Below are 24,804 nucleotides of genomic sequence, written 5' to 3' on the forward strand. Positions count from 1 at the left end.
GCTAACATGATTACCTAACACTCGGCTATTCGAATTGTCTCCGTCGTGTCCGTACTTGTTAAGTCACTCAACTCTTCGTAACACTCCTTTGTTTATTCAGTACTCAGCTACTAAGGAGAAAAAGGCAGCAACGAAAAACTTTTGGAACTCTACCATCCACTGTCGAGAATCGTGAAACCAAGGACCTGACTGCTGAAAACGTATAATACGGATGGTGTAAGCGGACCCGGCAAGATGATTTCCCACATCTCGAAAATTACCTACTGAAATGGCTTAGTCAGAGCAGAGCAAAAAGTATACCTGTCGAAGAATATACGCTTAAATAAATGGCCCTTTGTGACGGTTGCCACATCAATTTTGTAAAGTACGTAACATCTAGTTTAAGATTTGTGGGGGAAGTGGAGCTTTTATGACAGTTTTTTTATGTAGAAGAACGGACTAGGAATATTCAGTACTGGTGGAACGGGGCGTTTCTCCAGATGTCCTCCGCACTGTGTTTTATCTTTTAAAAACGGATAATATTGTCGTAGGAAATACAGAAACAAGCAAGTAAAGGAAGAAGTAATTCTGTTGCTTGCAGCGAATATTGATGGGCATCAAAAACTAAAACCATTTTTGATAGCAACTCCTCTAATCCTAGATGTTTCAAGTGTGTGGGTGACAGTGATGTCATTCAGTGATTGTGTATCAGCTTGGACAAAGATATGTAGAAAAAAGGAGAAAATCCTGCTATTCTGGACAAGTGACCAATTAAATATAACCCACATTCTGCGTATAACGGGAAAACTCATTTTTTCGCTGCGAGTACTCTTCCAAATTACAGCCGCGTAACCAGCAGATAATTTAGGGTTTAAAACTTGGTACTGATGGCACTGCATTTGTTGAAAGACATAAGATAACACTTTTTGGCACTGGGTGAAAAAGCACGATGACGACTTCGAACTCTTTCATGACACTCTCCCTGATTGATCAAGGAGTCACACAGCGAACTGCAGCAGCAGGAGAGCCGAGGTACAGATTCGGGTTTCCACGATACCTAGGACCTTATGCCTGATTTGGGACACAATGTGACATTTGAGGATTTAGTACATTTCCGTCATCATGTGGAAGTTTGCGGTTGCCTGATGATGTTGAATATCTTTTTCCATTTGCGTGACAAGAACGAAGACGATGAGTAAAAAGCACAGCCTATTGCATCTCTGATTCCAAATGGGTCAGGATGGTTATTAGAAACGTTGCGCGTGTAAATAGACGATGATATATTTTCGGCATTGGCTACGACAGAAAACGCACTTCACTAAGTACGCTGGAGCTCACTGAAGCCGAAACAGGAAAAAGATTACTTTCGTAAATGAAATTGAGTTTTCTTACGTATTTTCGTAAACTTTTATATGTCTTTCACTTTCAGTGTTAAAATAAATGCAGGTTACGCCCATACTGAAGAGTCCTTCGCAGAAGCGTCGTTGTATTCAGACAGACAGTGCGGTCGTATTTCCTGTAGCGCAAGCGGTGTTATCGGGTTTGCAGCAATTTTCCCATTTCTTGAGAACTGTTTCCGCAGTTTGTTGCATGACGAAGTCCTCGCGTGCAACAGAAATAGCTGTTATCCAATTACTCCGCGCAGAAGGGAACATGCTTCACAAATTTATCGGAAGATGGGTAAAGTGTAAGGGGATCCGCGAGTCGCAAGATGCACAATATTCTGGTGGTGACAGTATTATAAGGTGGGATATGTGGCCAAGAAGACCCTCGAGCTCAGTGGAAGGTGCTGGACCACCCTTCCTACAGCCCAGGTGACTCGTCTCCCTATGTGACTCTCATATCTTTGCTCCCTTAAAACAATCTCTGCAAAATCAGAGGTTCAACTGTGTTAAGGAAGCGCAGAGCACCGTTGAAAATTGAGTCTGTCAGCTACCCAAGAGATCCTACGGTGAAGCTATCCGCTCCTTTCTTATGCGCTGGCAACGATGTATCAATTTCTTTACATGCTGTTAGATGACAAAAGTCATGGGATAGCAATAAGCACATGTACAGATGGCGGTACATCACGTACGCAAGATAAAAAAGGGCGGTGCGTTGGCGGAATTGTCGTTCGTACACTTTGATGCAAAATGGTTTCCGACGTGATTATGGCTACACGACGGAAATTAACAGACTTTGAATGCGGATTTGCAGTTGGAGATAGACGCATGGGACATTCCTTTTCCGAAATTGTTAGGGAATTCAATATTCCGAGACCCATAATGTCAAGAATGTGTCGAGAATACCTAATTTACGGCATTACCCCTCATCAAGGGCAACGCAAGAGCCGACGACCTTCACTTAACGACCGAGAGCAGTGGTGTTTGCATTGATTTGTCAGTGTTTACAGACAAGCAACGCTGCGTGATATAACCGCAGAAATCAAAGTGTAACATACGACGAATATTTCCGTTAGGACAGTACTGCGAAAACTGGCGTTAATGGGGTATGACTGCAGACGACGGACGCGAGTGCCTTTGCTAATAGCACGACATCAATGCAGCGCCTCTCCTGGGCAAGTGACCGTACGGATTGGACCCTAGACGACATTAAACCGTGGCCTGGTCAGGCGTGTCTCAGTTTCAGTTGGTAATAAGTGATGGTAGACTTAGATTGTGGCACAGACCACACGAAGCCGTGGACCCTCAATGCGAACGTGGCATTATGCAAGCTGGTGGTTTCTCCATAATGGTGTATGGCGTGTTTACTTGGAATGGAATGACCCATGGACTGGAAATGGACTGTTGCAGACTAATTGTTGTTATTCATGGACTTCATGTTGCCAAGCAACGAAGTTACACTACTGGCCATTAAATTGCTACACCAAGAAGAAATGCAGGAGATAAACTGATATTCATTGGACGAATATATTACACCAGAACTGACACGTGATTACATTTTCATACAGTTTGGGTGCATATATCCTGAGAAATCAGTACCAAGAACAACCACCTCTGGCCGTAATTACGGCCTTGATACGCCTGGGCATTGGTTCAAACAGAGCTTGGATGGCGTGTACATGTACAGTTGCTCATGCAGCTTCAACACAATAGCACAGTTCATCAAGAGTAGTGACTGGCGTATTGTGACGAGCCAGTTGCTCGGCCACCATTGACCAGACGTTTTCAATTGGTGAGAGATCTGGTGAATGTGCTGGCCAGGGAAGCAGTCGAACATTTTCTGTATCCAGAAAGTCCCCTGCAGGACCTGCAACATGCGGTTATGCATTATCCTGCTGAAATGTAGGCTTTCGCTGGAATCGAATGAAGGGTAGAGCCACGGGTCGTAAGACATCTGAAATGTAACGTCCACTGTTCAAAGTGCCGTCATTGCGAACAAGAGGTAATCGAGACGTGTAACCAATGGCACCCCATACCATCACGCCGGGTAATACGCCAGTATGGCGATGACGACTACACGCTTCCAATGTGCGTTCACCGCGCTGTCGCCAAACACGGATGCGACCATCATGATGCTGTAAACAGAACCTGGATTCATCCGAAAAAAATGACGTTTTGACATTCGTGCACTTAGCTTCGTCGTTGAGTGCACCATCGCAGGCGCTCCTGTCTGTGATGCAGCGTCAAGGTTACCCGCAGCCATGGTCTCCGAGCTGATAGTCCATGCTGCTGCAAACGTCGTCGAACTGTTCGTGCAGATGGCTGTTGTCTTGCAAACGTCCCGATCTGTTGACTCAGGGATCGAGACGTGGTTGCACGATCCGTTACAGCCATGCGGATATGATGCCTGCCATCTCGAATGCTAGTGATACGAGGCCGCTGGGGTCCAGCACGGCGCTCCGTAATACCCTCCTGAACCCATCACTTCCATAATCTGCTAACAGTCATTGGATCTCGACCAACGCGAGCAGCAATGTCGCGATACGATAAACCGCAATCGCGATAGGCTACAATCCGATCTTTATCAAAGTCGGAAACCTGATGGTACGCATTTCTGCTCCTTACCCGAGGCATCACAACAACGTTTCACCAGGCAACGCCGGTCAACTGCTGTTTGTGCATGAGAAATCGGTTGGAATCGTTCCTCATGTCAGCACGTTTTGGGTGTCGCCACTGGCGCCCACCTTGTGTGAATGCTCTGAAAAGCTAATCATTTGCATATCACAGCATTTTCTTCCTGTCGGTTAAATTTCGCGTATGTAGCACGTCATTTTCGTGATGTAGCAATGTTAATGGCCAGTAGTGTATTTTTGTGTATGACAACGCGTTATGTCATCGGTCACAATTTTTCGCACTGGTTTGAAGTACGCTATGGAAAATTCGAGTGAATGATTTGGCCACCCATATCGCGCAACGTGAGAAGCATCGAACATTCATGGGACGTAATCGAGAGGTCAGTAGTTACGGAAGACAATGGAAGGAGCGTGGCTCAGTATGTCTGCAGTTACATCCAACGACTTTTTGAGTCCATGCCACGTAGAGCTGATGCGCAACGCTGGGCAAAAGTACGTCCGACACTGTATTAAGAGGCATCCCATGACTTTCGTCTCCTCAGTGTATAACTGTAGTCTCCTTCTCATCTGGGCACACCTTATAAAAAATAAATAAAACTGGTCAAAGGTAAACTTTCTTTTCAGTCCTTGTTTCGTGAAGAAATACGAATGTTATCGGAACTTTAGTAATATTTTTTTACTTTGTTTGGGAGTTGACGCCCTCGCTTGGATTTTTATTTTTTCCTTCTTCATCAAACTTTTGTTAAATCTAAACCTCAGTGTGTTGCCTGGGGCTTTCTCGACGGACATGTTCTCTACATGGTTCTCGGGCGAGACGTCGGACGTCATAGTGAAAACTCCACAATATTTCATCAGCGCAACTGGCCGACATCTTCAGGTGCGACGGACACACTGCTAAGGCATGACTAGAGCCCCCTATTTATGCCAGTCTTAGGAAGAAGTGCGCATACGTGGAGGCGCCAAATTTGATGGCCGAGGATTTCAGGACGTAAATGTAATTATGGTCTTTGAATAAAAAAGTCGTTTCTATTCGTGTCAGTGCGTACGTCTTTCAATTCTATAGCAGTTTTTTCTAAGTAGGGTCGTAGTATCATGGAACTGTGTTATTTGGCATCGACACTCCTTCCAAAATTTATTTCGTGCTTAAGTTTTGCACATCTGTGTAGATCTTGTATACTGTATGAAAGGCGTTTTGTAAAACATGTAGTATTTATAACTAAGAAGTTCCTGAGACACATGAATATATATTGTTTTAAAGTCTGACTCTCTGCGAGCCCATAATTTGGCAGAGATTCAGAATTATTTGAAAGGTTATGAGTGGTCGAGCGGGGGAAGTACCTAATTACTAATTATACAAGCGCAGCAACAGTGCTCACTGAACGTAATTTTTCTGAGTCCGTGAGAAAAGAGAGTGGTAATGCAATCTGGTGACGGTAAATTCAATCCGTGGACGAAATTAGGATGAGTCTGGATCTAATTTTCAAAGTTAATATTTAGCTCAGGAATGGAGTGGTAGAGGACAATATAAAGCGGAGATGGTTACTAGTATGGGGGTTATCATTCAAGTACAGCAACTTGGTTCAAATGGCTCTGTACCATGATTAATGGTAGTATGATCCGAATCAATCGTTACAGATCAAAAGGCAGAAGCCAATTTGCACTAATGCAAATTTCATGGAATTATATCGCTCTAAGCGCTATGGTACTTAACGTCTGAAGTCATCAGTCCCCTAGAACTTAGAAGTACTTAAACCGAACTAACCTAAGGACATCACACACATCCATGCCCGAGGAAGGATTCGACCCTGCGACCGTAGCGGTCGTGCGTTTCCAGACTGTAGCGCCTAGAACCGATTGGCCACACCGGCCGGCTACAGCAACTCACAGAGGTCCAGAGTGGGCCGTAATTATCGTATGACAGCCAAACGTTGTAGATTTCGTAATGCATAGCGCAGAATAGTTTTACGCTCAAAGAAAATTAGTTCCAGTTTTGGTAACCAGCTGCAAATCTGGCGTTGTGAATGCCGGAAATTTGTATAGAAATGTTTCAATATATAGCAGATTAGGAAAGGGACGCGAACAGAAAAGGTCAAACAAGTGAGAAAGCGCACTGGACTCGCATTCGGGAGGACGACGGTTCAATCCCGCGTCCGGTCATCCTGATTTAGGTTTTCCGTGACTTCCCTATATCGCTCCAGGAAAATGCTTTGAGAGGGCGCGACCGATTTCCTTCCCCGTCCTTCCCTAATCCGATGATACCGATGACCTCGCAGTTTGGTGTCTGCCCTTAAACAACCCAACCCAACAAGTGAGAAAGGCATAGTGTCGATTTTATTATTAAAGGCCGCTCAAACAATTTGTTCAATATAAGCACCGGAGGCGCCGACGAGATGCTGCATTCGTAAAACGATATGATCAACAGCAGCTCGCAGCAATTCTATCAGAACCTGAGCAACGTGTTCCTTCTACTGCCCTTCACATAAGGTACACACTGAACATGTCCCTGGCACATCCACAGAATAAATGTCACTTGCGTTCGGAGCTGGTTATCTATTAGGCAATGCATCTCGATAGCTTCTGAAGATAATACCTTTGTGGAAGCTTGAATTAAGCAGATCTTTCACTGGGCGAGCGACATGGGTCGTTGCCCCATCTTGCATGAAAGCAGTGGTTTCCAGAGAGCTACACTCTCCCAATGCGGGAGACACAGGCTGTACAAGGTCTCGTAACAGACAGACGTCACGGTACACGTGACATGCTGTTTGGCTGTAGTTTCTTCAAAGAAGAATGGTCCAAGGTAAAAAGACGCATGCGGACCCACACCAAACCACAGATAGTGAAATGGCTTCTCGTGCACACTACGTGGTTCCACGATACCCAAAATTCGTTAGTTCTGTGCATTGACTACACTCTGTGGTGTGAAATGCGCCTCGTCACTCTGTAGGATATTGCCCGGCACATGTCATAAACTTCGATGCGTGCCAGAAACCGAAGACAAAATTCAGACCACTGCTGTGGATCATAACGTTTCAGCTGGTTCTTGTCCATGTATCACTGTAAAACAGACCGCAAAACTTCCCGTACTGTTGGCCAGGGAATGGACAATGCTCGTGACACTGCAGGAGCAATAGCACTACCCAGGGCACGTGCTGGATGGTCAGTTACAGCAACAGAAACCTCGTCAATGAAGTCCACAGAACGCCACGCTCTTCCATTTTCCACACTAAGGTCAAGTACGTTTTTGAATAAAATATCTTAATACTGAGAAGGGATGGAAGACAATTTTGTAAGAATAACTGTAGGAACGAAATGAAACTCAGTTGTGATGTCCTTGCATGAATATCCGCACAACTAAATATAACAGAAATTTCGCCCCTGTGACGTTGTCTATAATGTGCCTATGCAGCGAACCGCAAACACGTGGTAGACGTTGGCTTGAAGTTTTTGGATATTACTGTGTCCATGCTGCCGGCGTAAGACGTGATGTGCTCCTGGCGAAGACCAGGACGAACAGTTCCTGTGACAAAGCTGTTGGCACTGCTAACTTGAGGTGCTGGAACTGAACTGTTGATGCGGCCGGACGGAACTGCTGGAACTGTGAACTTGTAGTGCTGAGACTGAACTGCTGACGCAGTTTGACAGGACTGTTCGTACAGCTCACTTAGTCACAAGGCTCAGTTCACTTCACACAGTCTGGTGGTGGCCAAAATCTACATCTACATCTACATCCATACTCCACAAACCACCTGACGGTGTGTGGCGGTGGGTACCTTGAGTACCTCTATCGGTTCCCCCTCCTGTTACAGTCTCGTATTGCTCGTGGAAAGAAAGATTGTCGGTATGCCTCTGCATAGGCTCTATACTCTCCGATTTTATCTTCATGGTCTCTTCGCGACATATGTAGCAGGGAGCAATATACTACTTGACTCCTCGTTGAAGGTATGTTCTCGAAACTTCAACAAAAGCCCGTACCGACCTACTGAGCGTCTCTCTTGCAGAGTCTTCCACTGGAGTTTACCTATCATCTCCGTAACGCTTGCGCGATTACTGAATGATCCTGTAACGAACCGCGCTGCTCTCCGATGGATCTTCTCTATCTTTTCTATCAACCCTATCTGGTACGTATCCCACACCGGTGAGCAGTATTCAAGCAGTGGGCGAACAAGCGTACTGTAACCTACTTCCTTTGTTTTCGGACTGCATTTCCTTAGGATTCTTCCAATGAATCTCAGTGTGGCATCTGCTTTACCGACGATTAATTTTATATGGTCATTCCCTTTTAAATCACTCCTAATACCTACTCCCAAATAATTTATGGAATTAATTGCTTCCAGTTGCTGACCTGCTATATTGTAGCTAAATGATAAAGGATCTTTCTTTCTATGTATTCGCAGCACATTACACTTGTCTACATTGAAATTCAATTGCCATTCCCTGCACAATGCGTCAATTCGTTGGAGAGTCTCCTGCATTTCAGTACAATTTTCCGTTGTTACAACCTCTCGATATACCACAGCATCATCCGCAGAAAGCCTCAGTCAACTTGCCATTTTATCCACAAGGTCCTTTATATATATATATATTGCGAATAACAACGGTCCTACGACACTCCGCAGCAGCACACCTGAAATTTCCTTCGGAAGACTTTCCTCCATTGAGAATGACGTGCTGAGTTCTGTTATCTAGAAATTCTTCAAGCCAATCACACAGTTGGTCTGATAATCCATATACTCTTACTTTGTTCACTAAACGACAAAGGGAAACTGTGTCAAACGCCTTGCGGAAGTCAAGAAATACGGCGTCTACCTGGGAATCCGTGTCTATGGCCCTCTGAGTCTCGTGGACTAATAGCGCGAGCTGGGTTCTACACGACCGTCTTTTTCGAAACCCATGCTGAATCCTAGAGAGTAGATATCTAGTATTCAGAAAAGTCATTATACTCGAACAGAATACGTGTTCCAAAATTGTACAACTGATCGACGTTAGAGATATAGGTGCATAGTTCGGAACATCTGTTCGACGTCCCTTCTTGAAAACGGGAGCGACATGTTCCCTTTTCCAATGTTTTGGGGCGCTACGCTCTTCTAGAGACCTACGGTACACCGCTGCAAGAAAGGGGGCAGGATCCTTCGCGTACTCAGTGTAAGATCTAACTGGTGCCCCATCAGGTCCAGCGGCCTTTCCTGTTTTGAGTGATTTTAATTGTTTTTCTATCCCTCTGTCATCTATTTCGATATCTACCATTTTGTCATATGTGCGACAGTCTAGTAAAGGAAGAACAGTGTAGTCTTCCTCTCTCAAACAGCTTTGAAACGAGACATTTAGTATTTCGGCCTTTGGTCTGTCATCCACTGTTTCAGTACCATTTTGGTCACAGAGTGTCTGGACATTTTGTTTTGATCCACCTATCGCTTTTACATAAGACCAGAATTTCTTAGGATTTTCTGCCAAGTCAGTACATATAACTTTACTTTCGAATTCGTTGAACGCCTCTCGCATAGCCCTCGTCACTCTTCATTTCGCTTCGTGTAATTTTTGTTTGTCTGCAAGGCTTTGGCTATGTTTATGTTTGTTGTGAAGTTCCCTTTGCTTCCGTAGAAGTTTTCTAACTCGGTTGTTGTACCACGGTGGCTCATTTCCATCTCTTAGGATCTTCCTTGGCACATACTCGTCTAACACATATTGTCGGATGGTTTTGAACTTTATCCACTGATCCTCAACACCATCTGTACTTGAGATAAAACTTTTGTGTTGAGCCGTCAAGTACTCTGAAATCTACTTTTTGTCACTTTTGCTAAACATTAAAATCTTCCTACCTTTTTTAATATTTCTATTTACTGCTGAAATCACCGATGCTGTAACCACTTTATGATCGCTGATTCCCTGTTCTGCGTTAATTGTTTCAAATAGTTCGGGTCTGCTTGTCACTAGAAGGTCTTGGACGTTATCGTCATGATTCTGTTCTCTGTTTAACTTCTCAAGGTAGTTTTCAGATAATGCACTTAAAAAAATTTTACTAGATTCTTTGTCTCTACCACCCATTATAAAGGTTTAAGTCTCCCAGTCTATATAAGGTAAATTAAAATTTCCACCCAAAACTATAACATGGTCGGGAAATGGACTCGAAATATTTTCCAAATTTTCCTCCAGGTGTTCTGCCACAATAGCTGCTGAGCCAGGGGGCCTATAGAGACATACAATTACCATGTTTTAGCCTTCTTTAACCGTGATCTTCACCTAAATTAATTCACATTTCGGATCTGCGTCAATTTCCTTCGATACTATTTCACATAGTCGGGAGAGGATGGATATCCGCCTGCCAATGCGAGGGCACGTGACCTGCTGTAACAAAATAGTGCTCTACTAACAGCGCTCTCTGCTGAGGCGAAGTTGGTGCCCCGAGACGCTGTGGAGGGGAAACAGCCCACGCCAGCCCGGCCATATAAGGAAGTATGTCTGCATTGATGAAAGTCGTTTGCCCGTGTGCTCCTGGCGGGGCGGCTGCCCACAAGACCAGCCTGGTGCGCGGAGGAAACGATTAACAGACAGGTAAGACATCGAATTCGATTATGTCCTCAGTGAACCATTTTATGGCATTGGGAGTCTATCGGACCTTTCATTCGGCGATATCTCAATGCAGCATTGTAAGCTTATTTGTCCATCGCTGACATAGAAGACTGCAAACCTTCTTCCCTTCCCGTCTGGGCAAGCTGTGCAGTGACTAGAGTACATGTAAAGCTTACTGGGACTGGGCTACAATGAAGACAATAATTCGACTGTAATATTGGCAATTTAATTTGATATTACCCACGACTGACAAAATTTACAAAAAAATTTGAATCTCTTTGTCCACCCACACACTCCTGAGAATGGCACAATAACAATTTGCAATTAGACGCTCCTGTTACCGGCAGCTGCGTTGATAAATACTCGGCACCTCGCAAGGATAACTACCAGATCAAGAATATTAGGTTGTTGTTGGAAGTGGTTAAGCGTTGGTGAAAATCTCACTTCTGAGCACTCAAAGAGATCCAACCACAGAACTCTGCACGGAAAACGCATTTGTGCAGTGCTGCGATACGGACAGTACATCTCCCTTCGAAGACGATGGCCAAGACGCCGTCTCCAAGTCCGTACCGCTCGATGGCTGAAGGCGAAGTCCTCTCTCTCCCCAATTCTCCCGTGTCACACGCGTACGAAAACGCAGCGGAAGAATACCCCGTTTCGGCCAATGTAGAACGCTCTATCATCGCCGAAATCCCTCCAACGGCATTTCTGAGATGTAGCCAATGATCGAGTAGGTCATACCGCCCATAGGCAAACGAAATTCCCGCCTTCGCCACTTGTTGCCCAGCACAGGTGGCTCCGGATGCCGGGCTATCCCCAAATGCGCCGTATTGTCCTGCGTTTCCGGTGACGGCTACCTGCCGCCCACGGTGGCCCGGCGAGCTACGGCCAGCTGCAGACTTTATGTTCCACAATTCTCAACTTCCGACACTTTTCACCAACGCTTTAAGTTAGTGACTTAATTATGCAGACATGCAGGGTATACTGCTCGAGAGTGCCTCATAGTTATCATAAGTCAATAGAGTCATGATCTGGTGTCCTTGCCAGTCCCTTTATTATTAATACTAATGTTGGTAAGCTAACGTGTAAGTGCCCATGTCCTGGCACCTTACAGCATTGTAATTGCTGCCGTTCACGTAAAACAGTTTCACTAATAGCTGACGGTCTCTCTTTTCGACAATCACACTGTTCACTCACGTTTTGCCTTGTCAAATTGGAGCGTGGATGTCGTACCGACATACAAACGGTGTACAGCTCCCGATTTTCACCTGGTTGCAAAAACTGAAACTATTGTTTCCACCCAAAATCGAGTCTTCATAACACATTAGCATGTCTACCAAGCTTCGCTACCATACGATAACTGCAGTGCACAATAGACCACCTTGAGTAGCCGCACTTGTGTTATAACTACCTGGCACAATCGCCAAATCATGATGAGCAGCAGACCAAATACGTCATGTGAGCGATGGGAAAGGGAGACACAGACTCAGATGATAGTCACACCGACGGTAGCAGCAATCTGACTGTAGCAGAAACTATTGATATTCCTCATTTGACGTGTCTGTGATTTAACTTTCGAAAGAAGCTTCTGACTGGATGATGTCTGCCCTTGACACGGTGGGTCACTCAGAGGGAGTAGGAATGTGGAGGGGGGAGGGGGGAGCAGCGAGCGCGCGATGCGCGAACGAAATCCGCGGCCCGCAGTTCCGGTGACGTGAATGAAGGCTCGTCGACTACGAAGCGACGGTGGAGCACGCAGCCCGGTGTAACTCAATTATTCAAACGAATGCTCCGGCCTCGAACGCGAAAACGGCGGGAAATTCGCTCCCGGAAAATCTCGTCCTTCATTTTTAACAGCGTTACGAAAAAGTGTGCGGAAGTAAAACATATTTCGCTGGCTAAATAGCTTGACAGTGTTTCGGTGTTCCTCGCGTATTGACGCAGGAAATCTATCTCACAATACAGAACGAAGTCGGGGCCATAAATTGCATTTAGATTTTAATACTTCATGTTTAATTCACGATGTAATCAGTTCTCTCGCTAATGATTTGCTAGAATTCAGTAATGGCGTTACGTTTCAGGATAAAGACGGTAAACTGATATAAGTTGTCCTGAAATTTTATTTACTTTTATTGGCAGATTTAAGAAAAAACTACCTCGAATCTGATGAAGCATGAAATAAAACAAAATAATGAAGTTCAGCGTACGGCGCTAAACAGCAGGGTAATCAGGGCCGTTACTGGATATCAACGTACATGTCTCGCAGTTTGTTGCTCTCACACACACAATTGCTGTGACAGTTCTCCAGGAACAAACATTAGTATACTTCTTTAGAAAGGAAGCCCCTTTCTACACAAATATGTGGTTGGTATGTATACGTATAATGTACTGTTTGTTATATGAATGGTCGATAGAACACAGTGATTTCCTGAGCTCCTTAGGCAGCATGCCTCACGCTTCACAAAATCTTACCCTTTTCGTGGTTGATGGGGCATGTAAGGGGCGATCGAAAATTGTTCGTTGCTACAGCGTATATGCAACCCTGCGCGACACCGATGCGAGTAAATAAGAACAGACATGTAGAAATGGGGCAAGTGTGGCGTTCTTGATAGTCCCTTATAATGTCACTATCATTAAACCCCAGGCGGATATCTGTCTGTATCTGAAGGCGGATCTCACGAACTATTTCAAGGATTTTAACACTGTTTTCACTAACAGAACGTTTGAGTATATTATTTGCAAATATTTCTGCAAATTTGTTGAACTATGACGATGTCCGTCGATTAAGTCGAGTCTCCTGAGAACCTTCCTAGCGTGTGCTGTATAGGTCGGTTGTGTTTTACTAGAGTTTAGAATTAATATTCAGTTACGACCTAACAACTCAGCAATGGGGAGAGGTCGGGACTTCATACAGGATGCGGACGGGCCCACACGTTGCCAAGGTTGTTCGACTGCACTGCAGAAGCTACCCTCGGAACCCTTATACACCCACCATACAGTCCTTACCCGTCTCCACGCCAGGGCATGATCACTGTTACATAGGTGCAATCACTGTTTCATAGAGAAACGCAAATATTTTTTCATGATGGCATTAAACACCTTATTTCACAGTGGGATAAATGTATTAATAGCTACAGCTATTAAAAACTAAATTCCTCCCGAGCAGGCCATGAAGGCCCAGCGGTACCGACCAGCCGCCGTGTCATCCCCAGCCCATAGACGTCACTGGATGCGCATATTTCCTATCCAATAATAAAGAGTTTACAAATTTTTTTCCATCTGTCTCGTTTTATTTGACTGCTCCTTATACAAGGTCTGGTCACATTAATGTGACCATCGTCTTTGTTCCACGTCAACGTGCAACAACCACTCACAAACAGGGCAGTCGCTGTATTGGGGAGATCCAAAGGGGCATGTTCATTGGCTTCCCGGCAAGGGGTGGAAACATTTCCAAAACGGTTGTTTCTAAACAGTTCGCGAGCTGCCGTGGTTAGAGTATATTGTTCATTGTGCTATCAGTTCGGCGCCGACACAACTGTGGCGCACCACAGACCTTTGATGACAGGGTGAACGATGGCTGCGGAGATGTATACAGGCGAATAGATATGCAACTGCTGAAGTACTGACCGCCCAGATGAACAGTGTCTCCTCAATGACCGTTCAGCGAAAACTGCTGCTTATGGGCCTCCGCAGCAGGCGCCTGGTTCCTGCACCCGTGCTAACGGCTGTGCCCAGAATGAGATTTTCACTCTGCAGCGGAATGTGCGCTGATATGAAACTTCCTGGCAGATTAAAACAGTGTGCCGGACCGAGACTCGAACTCGGGACCTTTGCCTTTCGAGGGCAAGTGCTCTACCAATTGGGCTACCCAAGCACGACTCACGCCCCGTCCCCACCGCTTTACTTCTGATAGTATCTCGTCTCCTACCATCCAAACTTTACAGAAGCTCTCATTGTAGAAACATCCCCCAGGCTGTGGTTAAGCCATGTCTCTGCAATATCCTTTCTTTCAGGAATGCTAGTCCTGCAAGGTTGGCAGGAGAGCTTCTGTAAAGTTTGGAAGGTAGGAGACGAGGTACTGGCAGAAGTAAAGCTGTGAGGTCGGGGCGCGAGTCGTGCTTGGGTAGATCAGTTGGTAGAGCACTTGCCCGCGAAAGGCAAAGGTTTCGAGTTCGAGTCGCGGTCCGGCAAACAGTTTTAATCTGCCAGGAAGTTTGCTAACGGCTGTTCATTGGATGGGTGGCATTTTCACGTCATTACCGCAAGCGGAAGTTCAATGAGTGGCGACGGGTCGTTTCTTCAGTTGAATCGCGTTTTATGCTCCACTGCAGAGGAAAAGGAAAACACCCTGCAACAATCGTCTTAAGGGTCCGCAGGGGGAGGTTTATAGACTGAAGAATGTTTTCGTGACATTCCCTGGTGATCTGCTCATGCTGGAAGGCAGAATGGATCAACAAAACTATGCATCTATCCTTGGTTATCATGTTCACAGCCTCATGCTGATTGTTTCTCCTCGTCACGACGGCGTCTACCAGCAGGACAATGCAACTCTCAGACAGCTTGCAGTGTACGTGCGTGGTTCGAAGAGTAGCAGGATCAGTTTGCCATATTCCCCAAGCCACCGTACTCCCCATATTTAAACCCAATCTGGAATGTGTTGGACATCCTCGATCGACCTGTTCATCCCCACGTAGCGCTCTGTATGAAAGTCACTGGCTGTACTGTGTGCAGTCTGTGGTTAGTTTGCATTGTAGTCTGCCATTGTAGTGTTGGGCAGCTGGATGTTAACAGCGCGTAACGTTGCGCAGTTGGAGGTGAGCCGCCAGCAGTGGTGGATGTGGGGAAGTGAGATGGCGGATTTTTGAGAGCGGGTGATCTGGACGTGTGTCCATCAGAAACAGTACAGTTGTAAGAAGGGATGTCATGAACTGCTATATATATTATGACTTTTGAACACTATTGAGGTAAATTCATTGTTTGTTCTCTATCAAAATCTTTCATTTGCTAACTATACCTATCAGTAGTTAGTGCCTTCAGTAGTTTGAATCTTTTATTTAACTGGCAGTAGTGGGCGCTCGCGGTATTGCAGTAGTTCGAGTAACGAAGATTTTTGTGAGGTAAGTGATTCGTGAAAGGTATAGGTTAATGTCAGTCAAGGCCATTCTTTTGTAGGGATTACTGAAAGTCAGATTGCGTTGCGCTAAAAAAAATATTGTGTGTCAGGTTAAGCACAGTCATTTATAATTTTTCTAAGGGGACGTTTCATATGTCGACCCTTAGCCGAGGATGCCTCACTGGAATCTTCTGATTTTTTCTTGTAGTTTGTCTAATTAGTGTAGATATTGTTTATTGCTAGCGTGTAAATTAAGTGCATTTGCTAATGTGAACACTTTCTGCCAACAGATCTATTAAATAATAATTTTATGATCCATATTCTTCGAAAAAGGAGCACTTGGAATGGAAAGAACAATAAGAAGGGATTAATAACAGTAACTGCATACATAATTATCTCTTCAACTACTTGATAATTTTTTTGGTAGAGTAAGTTATCGTGATGCATCAGTTTAGTGTTAAGATGTGACATAGGTATTAAACATTGCCATTTTTATTGTAATATCTTTTCTGCTGGATATTTGTCATGTTCAGATATAAGTTATTGCATTTGCTGCTGCTGTTTGCCAGGCATCGTGATACTAAATTTCACTTTGTATTACTCTCTTAAGCTAGTTTTACTACTGATTTATTTTTCTTGTTGCTACACATTGCCTCATATTAGTTGTAATGTTGCATTTGCTTGGTAATTTAGATTTACTGTAGCTTGCTTTGCCAACTTCCATTTTTTTTTTTTTGTCATTGCTGTTCGTGTTAATTGTTTTGTGCTGCTGCATGGCCTCGTCCCTTAGTTTAGCATCTGAGCTCAGTAGATTTAAATTAGCTTAAGATGGGGTAGGCTATATGTGAGAACGAGTTGTGATGAATTGGAAGAAATGCATTGAGAAGCTATAAAAAATGGTTTGGCCAAAAAAGAATTTTGAAAGAGGATGTAAACAGAATACAGAAAGCATGCTTGGATAGGAGTTTTTTGGTGGAAACAAATGTTGAAATAAGGGGAAAGATCTACAGAACGACGTTTTGGGTTGGACTGCAGTACCAAATGACACATTAAAAACGAACTCTGTCTTTCCTTTTGTATTATTCCGCTATGTGTTTATGTACCCTTGTGTATTTGTCTTTTTCCTGTCTTTAAATGTTTAGCTAATAAGATTTATGTTGTAGAATTTTTCAAATACTTTGTTATTTACTTTGTAAAGATGTTTAGACATTATTAATTCTGTTCTGTTTCAATGCTCATGTGTGAAGTCGATGTTTCAAAAGTTATTTTGATCTTTTATGTATTTACTTACGTCATAATTCCTGTAACACTGATGTGTATGTTAGTTCGATTCTTTTGTAAAGCCCGTATTATTACAAATGGTATGTGTACTATTATGTTCTTTAATGATGTATTTTGTATCTTTGTTATTGTATCCTTATGTTATAAAATTGTAATTGATACCGGTTCATAAAATTAAATAACTTGTAAGTTACACTTCACTGCACACGTTTCTGTTGGTCATAGTATATGGACAATATGTGAGTAATAGGGACTGTTAGTGTTTGCACGTGTGCTAATAATTCACCAAGGGACTGGATAACAGCATTGCTGGTTCTAAGGACAATTCCAAAAACTTTGTGAGTGCAGAAGTGGTGGTTTATGGACTTGCTATATTGTCCGCAAGACTCTTTGATGGTGATTGTGCACCTGTACAGTTGCAACAGATGGCTGCTGGCCGTCTCTACAAGGACTACAGTGGGTCTGCATCTTTGATGGCCCATCAATACCATTATTTCTACAAGGACTACAGTGGGTCTGAACGTTTGATGGCCCACCAATACCATTATCTCTACAAGGACTATAGTGGGTTTGCATCTTTGATGGCACACCAATACCGTAATCTCTACCTGGAATACATTGGGTCTACTCTGTGATGACCTACCTACCAAAATTCTTCAAAACTTCGACTGACTCTCCGGTGGGTTTGCTCTGTTGTGGCCCATTACCTGTCTGCATGTCGAGAGTCAGCACTGTCTTTCCGTTGGAAGGACAACACTACTTCTTCAAGACTGCTTGGAAATCCACTACTTCTGTGTGCATTTTCTTTTACTGCTCAGACTTTGAGAAAAACACTACTATTTTACTGTGATGAACGATCAGGACTGTCTTTATGGACTGTGAGAAAATTTTATCTTTTGACCCACATTGTATCAATAAGTGTGTGCATTTGATTTCTTTGTTATTGTAATTGTAAAAAAATTTTAACAAATATGAATTGGCCAGTGCCCAAAACAATTTGTAAAATTTTTTGTGGGGAGCATGGGGGCTATGTAAGTAGGCTGTTTAGGTTTTTTTTATTGGTAACGCCACGTAGCGCTCTGTATGAAAATCACTGGCTTTGCTGTGTGCAGTCTGTGGCTAGTTTGCATTGTAGTCTGCCATTGTAGTGTTGGGCAGCTGGATGTTAACAGCGCGTAGCGTTGCGCAGTTGGAGGTGAGCCGCCAGCAGTGGTGGATGTGGGGAAGTGAGATGGCGGATTTTTGAGAGCGGGTGATCTGGACGTGTGTCCATCAGAAACAGTACACTTGTAAGAGGGGTTGTCATGAACTGATATATATATTATGACTTTTGAACACTATTAAGGTAAATACATTGTTTGTTCTCTATCAAAATCTTTCATTTGCTAACTATGCCTATCAGTAGTTAGTGCCTTCAGTAGTTTGAATCTTTTATTTAGCTGGCAGTAGTGGCGCTCGCTGGATTGCAGTAGTTCGAGTAACGAAGATTTTTGTGAGGTATAAGTTAATGTTAGTCAAGGCCATTCTTTTGTAGGGATTACTAAAAGTCAGATTGCGTTGCGCTAGAAATAATATTGTGTGTCAGTTTAAGCACAGTCATTTATAATTTTTCTAAGGGGACGTTTCAAACTGATCACTGCACTAAAGTCAGCATAGCTCCGTATCACCGTAGGTAGCTTTCCCAACCCCACCGACTCTCTTCTTGGACATCTCGCAACGGTATGCGCTTCGAAAGGAGATTACTCAGGCTTTTGGCAGGTGGTTAGATTAATAAGAGTGGACAGTGTGGTTTTTTCTGCTGTAGTCGGCTCTTCTCCATAGCCAACGCTCGATCTTTGTGACATGACCCTCTGTCTTGGTGATGTGGAACAGTCAGTTAAGACCTTCGAAGTCTTCCCTTTCTCTTTGTAGTTGTGAGGGAACGTCTCATTCTGTGTCGGCAAATGTTCTGCGATACTTGTAAATGAAGAATATTAGAAAAACTTTGCTAAGCAATTTATTCCAAACCGATACTTGTGATCCATTTCAGTAGTGAAACACTCATTTAAGGTTCTAATTTTTTCTCATGTCGGGTGTGATCTCCCATCGTGAGTGTAATTACACATGTGCTCGATCATGCAGTTGTGCTGTTTTCTAGTTGGCCGTCAAACTCACGCACAAGGCACATCCTCCTTCTGTTACTTGTTCACAAATATCTACTACAAATTAAATCTTATCAGATATATTTGGACGAGGTAATTTAAGCCCACCGCTGATCTTTTCTTGCTTAATAGAATCTTCTTTCATTCTTTTTATTCCTTCTGTCATAGCTAGTTGATATTCACGTTTAATCATTTTTGCCGTTCTTTTATAAATCGATGATTGAATCAACACAGAACACGAAATACCACGTTTTCGTCATTTTAGGAACGGAATACGTGTATGACTTATAAATCTGAACGGTAAGGTCACAGTTCGTCGGATGAAATCAAATGTTCTTGGGCATAATTCCAGATTTTTGAATGGCTTCCCGTACTATGATTACAGTTATTTCCGTCACATACAGAATGTAACGAGTAGAAGTGCAGATATTTTTGTTGGTGACTGAGGACGGTGTATTGAACAATATTACTTCAGCATTTATGCATGTATGTGTGCATGTCCGAAGGAACATTGCACCATAGTTATGAACAACACAGGCACTGCAAATATCGTATTTATCGCCGACACCAAGCTACCATCTGTCAATTAACATGTTTCCCCTACTCAGGAATATACACATTAATGTACATTTGCATGTATAGTTGACGACATATGGAAGTTTGGGCATGGTTGTGGAGCTACCTAGGTTAGCCTAATGGTAAGGTGACCGATCGCGATAAGCGTGAAATTAGGGTTCGAGTCCCGATCCAGCACCTTTTGTTCTTTTTCTTTTTTTGTCGTCATTCATTAGACATCTGAAGGTTGTCCATATCAGCAACTGAAATTACTTTTGACGTAGGACACTGACGTGTCTACGTATCTTGATATCTGTTGAAATTAAAATATCGTCTACAAATGCTATTGTTTTTACCAATAATTCATGACCCAGTACGATCACTAATCTTGTTGTTTCCGCTAGGTGCCTCTACCATTGTCTCAGGTTTTAATCAAGCTCAGTAACAAACATGCAACCTCACATTTTAATCGCAATTAACATTGAATGTTGTCATTTAGACAACTCTTCACAGAACAATGTTTTTTCTCAGCATCTCCATATTTTGATGGCTGGAAATGTCTATTAGAGAACAATCCACTGAGATCAGTGGCACTAGTGGTACCTCACAGTTGCCGGGTGGGGGTCAGTAGAAAAGGATTCGGCAGCCAGTTGACAACAACACGTCCAAAACTTCCCAACTTCGTGATAGCTGGAATTTTATTTTTTGCTTTCATTCTTCATGGTGGTATTCATCTGGGAAGCGATCTACACGGACACTTCCGTTGTCCCTTCATCTGAAAAATTCCATCGTGCGCTTCAAAACTGTTTCATGACCGCAACTAAATCTGTAGAATGTGATCGTTTGTATTCTCCCAATCGGCACCTTCTGAAGGAAAAATCTACTGGAGCTACAATGTGACAATGAGTTTACGCTATCTCATCTTAAGAAAGATTATGCACGATTCCTCGCAAATATTAATTGGAGTCAAACTTTGTTAAGTCGCGTATTCTTTGTCGCCACTACTACACTGATGCCTTTGTTCTATTATTTGGATCTCGTGCCGAACATCATCGCAGCTTGTCGCAACTTACACGTTACATCTTGTTGTACGTTCACGAGACAGTTTTCTCTTTCAAGAGTATTTTCTGTGAAGGCTTGTAGGACATTAACAATGCTTTCCTGCCCGGCTAGCCGCGCGGTCTAACGAGCTGCTTCCCGAGCGGGAAGGCGTGCCGGTCTCCGGTACGAATCCGCCAGCCGGATTAGTGACGAGGTCGGGTGTGCCGGCCAGTCTGCGGATGGTTTCTAAAGTGGTTTTCCATCTGCCTTTGAGAATGCGTGATGGTTCCCTTATTCCGCCACAGTTACACTATGTCGGCAGATGATAAACGGGTATTCATTGGACAAATATGTTATACTAGAACTGACGTGTGATTACATTTTCACGCAGTTTGGGTGCATAGATCCTCAGAAACTAGTACCTCTCGCCGTAATAACGGCCTTCATACGCCTGGGCATTGAGTCAAACAGAGCTTGGATGGCATGTACAGGTACAGCTGCCCATGCAGCTTCAACACGATACCACAGTTCATCAGGAGCAGTGACTGGCGTGTTGTGACGAGCCAGTTGCTCGGCCACCATTGACCAGACGTTTTCAATTGGTGAGAGATCTGGAGAATGTGCTAGCCAGGGCAGCAGTCGAACATTTTCTGTATCCACAAAGGATCGTACAGGACCTGCAACATGCGGTTTTGCATTATCCTGCTGAAATGTTGGGTTTCGCAGGGATCGAATGAAGGGTAGAGCCACGGGTCGTAACACATCTGAAATGTAACGTCCACTGTTCATAGTGCCGTAAGTGCGAACAAGAGGTGACCGAGTCGTGCAACCAGTGGCACCCCATACCATCACGCCGGGTGATACACCAGTATGGCGATGACGAATACACGCCTAAAAAGTGCATTCACCGCGATGTCGCCAAACACGGATGCGACCATCTTGATACTGTAAACAGACCTGCATTCATCCGAAAAATAACGTTTTGGCATTCGTGCACCCAGGTTCGTCGTTCAGTACACCATCGCAGACGCTCCTGTCTGTGATTGAGCATCAAAGGTAACCGCAACCATGGTCTCCGAGCTGATAGTCCATGCTGCAGCAAACGTCGTCGAACTGTTCGTGCAGATGGTTGTTGTCTTGCAAACGTCCCCATCTGTTGACTCAGGGATCGAGGCGTGGCTGCACGATGCGTTAAAGCCATGCGGATAAGATGCCCGTCATCTCGACTGCTAGTGATACGAGACCGTTGGGATCCAGCACGGCGTTCCGTATTACCCTCCTGAACCCACCGATTCCATATTTAGCTAACAGTCATTGGATCTCGACCAACGCGAGCAGCAATCTCACGATACGATAAACCGCAGTCGCAATAGGCTACAGTCCGACCTTTATCAAAGTCGGAAACGTGATGGTACGCATTTCTGCTCCTTACGCGAGGCATCACAACAACGTTTCACCAGGCAAAGCTGGTCAACTGTTTGCGTATGAAAAATCGGTTGGAAACTTTCCTCATGTCAGCACGTTGTAAGTGTCACCACCGGCACCAACCTTGTGTGAATGCTCTGAAAAGCTAATCATTTGCATATCACAGCATCTTCATCCTGTCGGTTAAATTTCGCGTCTGTAGCACGTCATCTTCGTAGTGTAGCAATTTTAATGGCCAGTAACGTAGTTCTGGAAGTCTGCGCAACACAGACACCTATCAGATTAAAAGGGCAGCAGTTGCAAATCGTACAGGTACCATGGCTCAGATAAGAGGGCTTGTGAGCCCACACGTGTCAACTCGAACTGCTGCGAGCCAGTTATAGGAAGTTGGACTGCGGGCACGAGCACCACTAGTCCATCCTCCACTCACGCCAAAACACTGGCGTACACGGCTAGACTGGAGCCACCAGAGGATCACTTGGAAGGTGGAATGCAGCGTCGTTGTTTTCAGCTATGAAAGAAAATTCTGTCTGCACGAAGGTGATGGTCGTGTGCGCGTACGATGTAGACCTGGTGAGTACTGCATCGTGGAGTTCATTCTTTCAAGACACAGTGGCCCCACCCCAGCCTAATGGTCTTGGGTGCGATAAACTACAGTACTCTTTCAACTTTGTGTTTCTGGAGTGGACGCTAACCAGGGCTCGGTACGTGCGGAATGTTGTTAGATCCGTTGCTACAGCTGGATAATGGTCGCCCACACACTGCCTATGTAACTCAGTGTGCTCTGCAAGACATGTAGCAACTTCTCTGACCAACACGGTCTCTGGACTTGTCTTCAATCGAGCACGTGTGAGATATGTTGGGATGAGAAGGGATCGTGGGATTCATCAACCAACAACGCTTATAGAACTACGTGAACAGGTCGATCAGGTGTGGAATAACGTATCCCAGTTCAGCATATCCTATCTGTAAGATCTAGTGGATGACGCTGAAGTCAGCTTCTGCGTTTCCATCCGCGAAGATTACACCACCTACTAATATGGGTGTCGATACTTGGTACCTCAGAATCGTTTGTGCTGTTGATCTGTCAGTGTAATCATTCTATACACTCCATATGCACTGCTGCAACAATAAATATTGAGTGAATAGCAGTCCTCTAAAAGGCTGTACGAATTTTTTCTCAGTAGTCTCCTATCTCGAAATAGAGGAGAGAGTATTACGACTGTGATACACTAGTTGGGGTGTCAGTCATTAAAACAAAGGTTTTTTCGTGTCGGTAACATCCTTTCAGTCATCAACTTTCACCTCCGAAAGCAAAAATTATTTGTAGGCGCTCACATTCATCGGCAGAATTGATCATCGTAATAAAATATGAGAAATCAGAACTCGCACGGAGAGATCTATTAGTTTTTCCAGCGCACTGTTCGTGAGTGGAACGGTAGAGAAACAGCTTTCAATGAATCCCCTGCCAGGCACTTAACTCTGATGCACAGGGTAGTCTTGTAGATGTGAAAATGTAGAAGTTTTTCATTGCATTTACTTCAAGCAGATCCTGAGAAATTTTTCAATCTCTACCGTACGTCATTAACGACTTTTGAGAATTTGCAGCTGTTTGTTGTCGCTTTGCGTGGAAAGAAATGCTGGAGTTGTTGTACGTGTTAGAGATCAATTATGTTTTTACAAGTACTTACCTACTCTTTCGTTTCATGTGGTGATAAGGTGTCACAATGTGTGTGATATGACATACGTATTTAATTTCAAGCTCCATGTTTTTGTTTTTCCCAGGGAAACTCTCTAACTCGAATATCTTGTATTCTTTATCGGACAGAAACGCACAAAAACATTTAATATACCGTACTGTAACGATTTATCGTATTGACTGGAAAACATTCTTATTAAATATGAAAGTAGGTGGGATACAATATAGGATGTGAAAGATTTTTTATAAAATTTTCAGCAACCAGGCTGTAGATACATGTCGCAAGACGAAAAATGGAAGGATAGGTAGATAAGAGAGTGAGAGAGGGTTGTACTGTTCAATCTGTACACTGGACAAGAAGGAGTAAAGGAGACCAAGGAGAAATTTGAAAATGGAATTAATCTTCAGGGAGAAGAAACCAACATTTTCAAGTTTGGTTATGGCATTGTAATTCTGTTAGAAACAGCAAGGCATTTTTAACGGCAGTTGATGTATAGTGTTATAAGTTGGATACCAACAACAATAAAAGAAGGGTAATGTAATGTAATCGAATTAAATCAGGCGATAATGAAGGAATTATACTAGGAAATAAAACACTGAAAGTATGATGTCAAAAGTATGTGACCATAGACGTGAAGTAAAGGAAATTTACACTGAAAGTAGTCGATGAGTTTTGCAATTTTGGCGTAAAATAATTGATACTCCCCAAAGTAGACAAAAGATAAAAAGCAGACTAGCTATGGCATAAAACCTTATCTAAGAGGAATTTGTTAACAAAAAATATATATTTCAGAATTAGGAACTCTCTCTGGGAGGTATTTGTATGAAATTTATCCTTATACCGAAGAGGTACGTGGAAAGTAAGGTAGTGACTGTAGAAGTCTTTGATATCTGGTGCATAGAAGAATACTGAATAGTTGTTGGGTAAATCGCATTACTAATGAAATATATCGAATTGAATTGGGGAAAAAGAAATTTACGGCTCAAT

This window comes from Schistocerca piceifrons, chromosome 2 (genome assembly GCF_021461385.2).
Source record: "Schistocerca piceifrons isolate TAMUIC-IGC-003096 chromosome 2, iqSchPice1.1, whole genome shotgun sequence".
In the NCBI taxonomy this organism is placed as follows: domain Eukaryota; kingdom Metazoa; phylum Arthropoda; class Insecta; order Orthoptera; family Acrididae; genus Schistocerca; species Schistocerca piceifrons.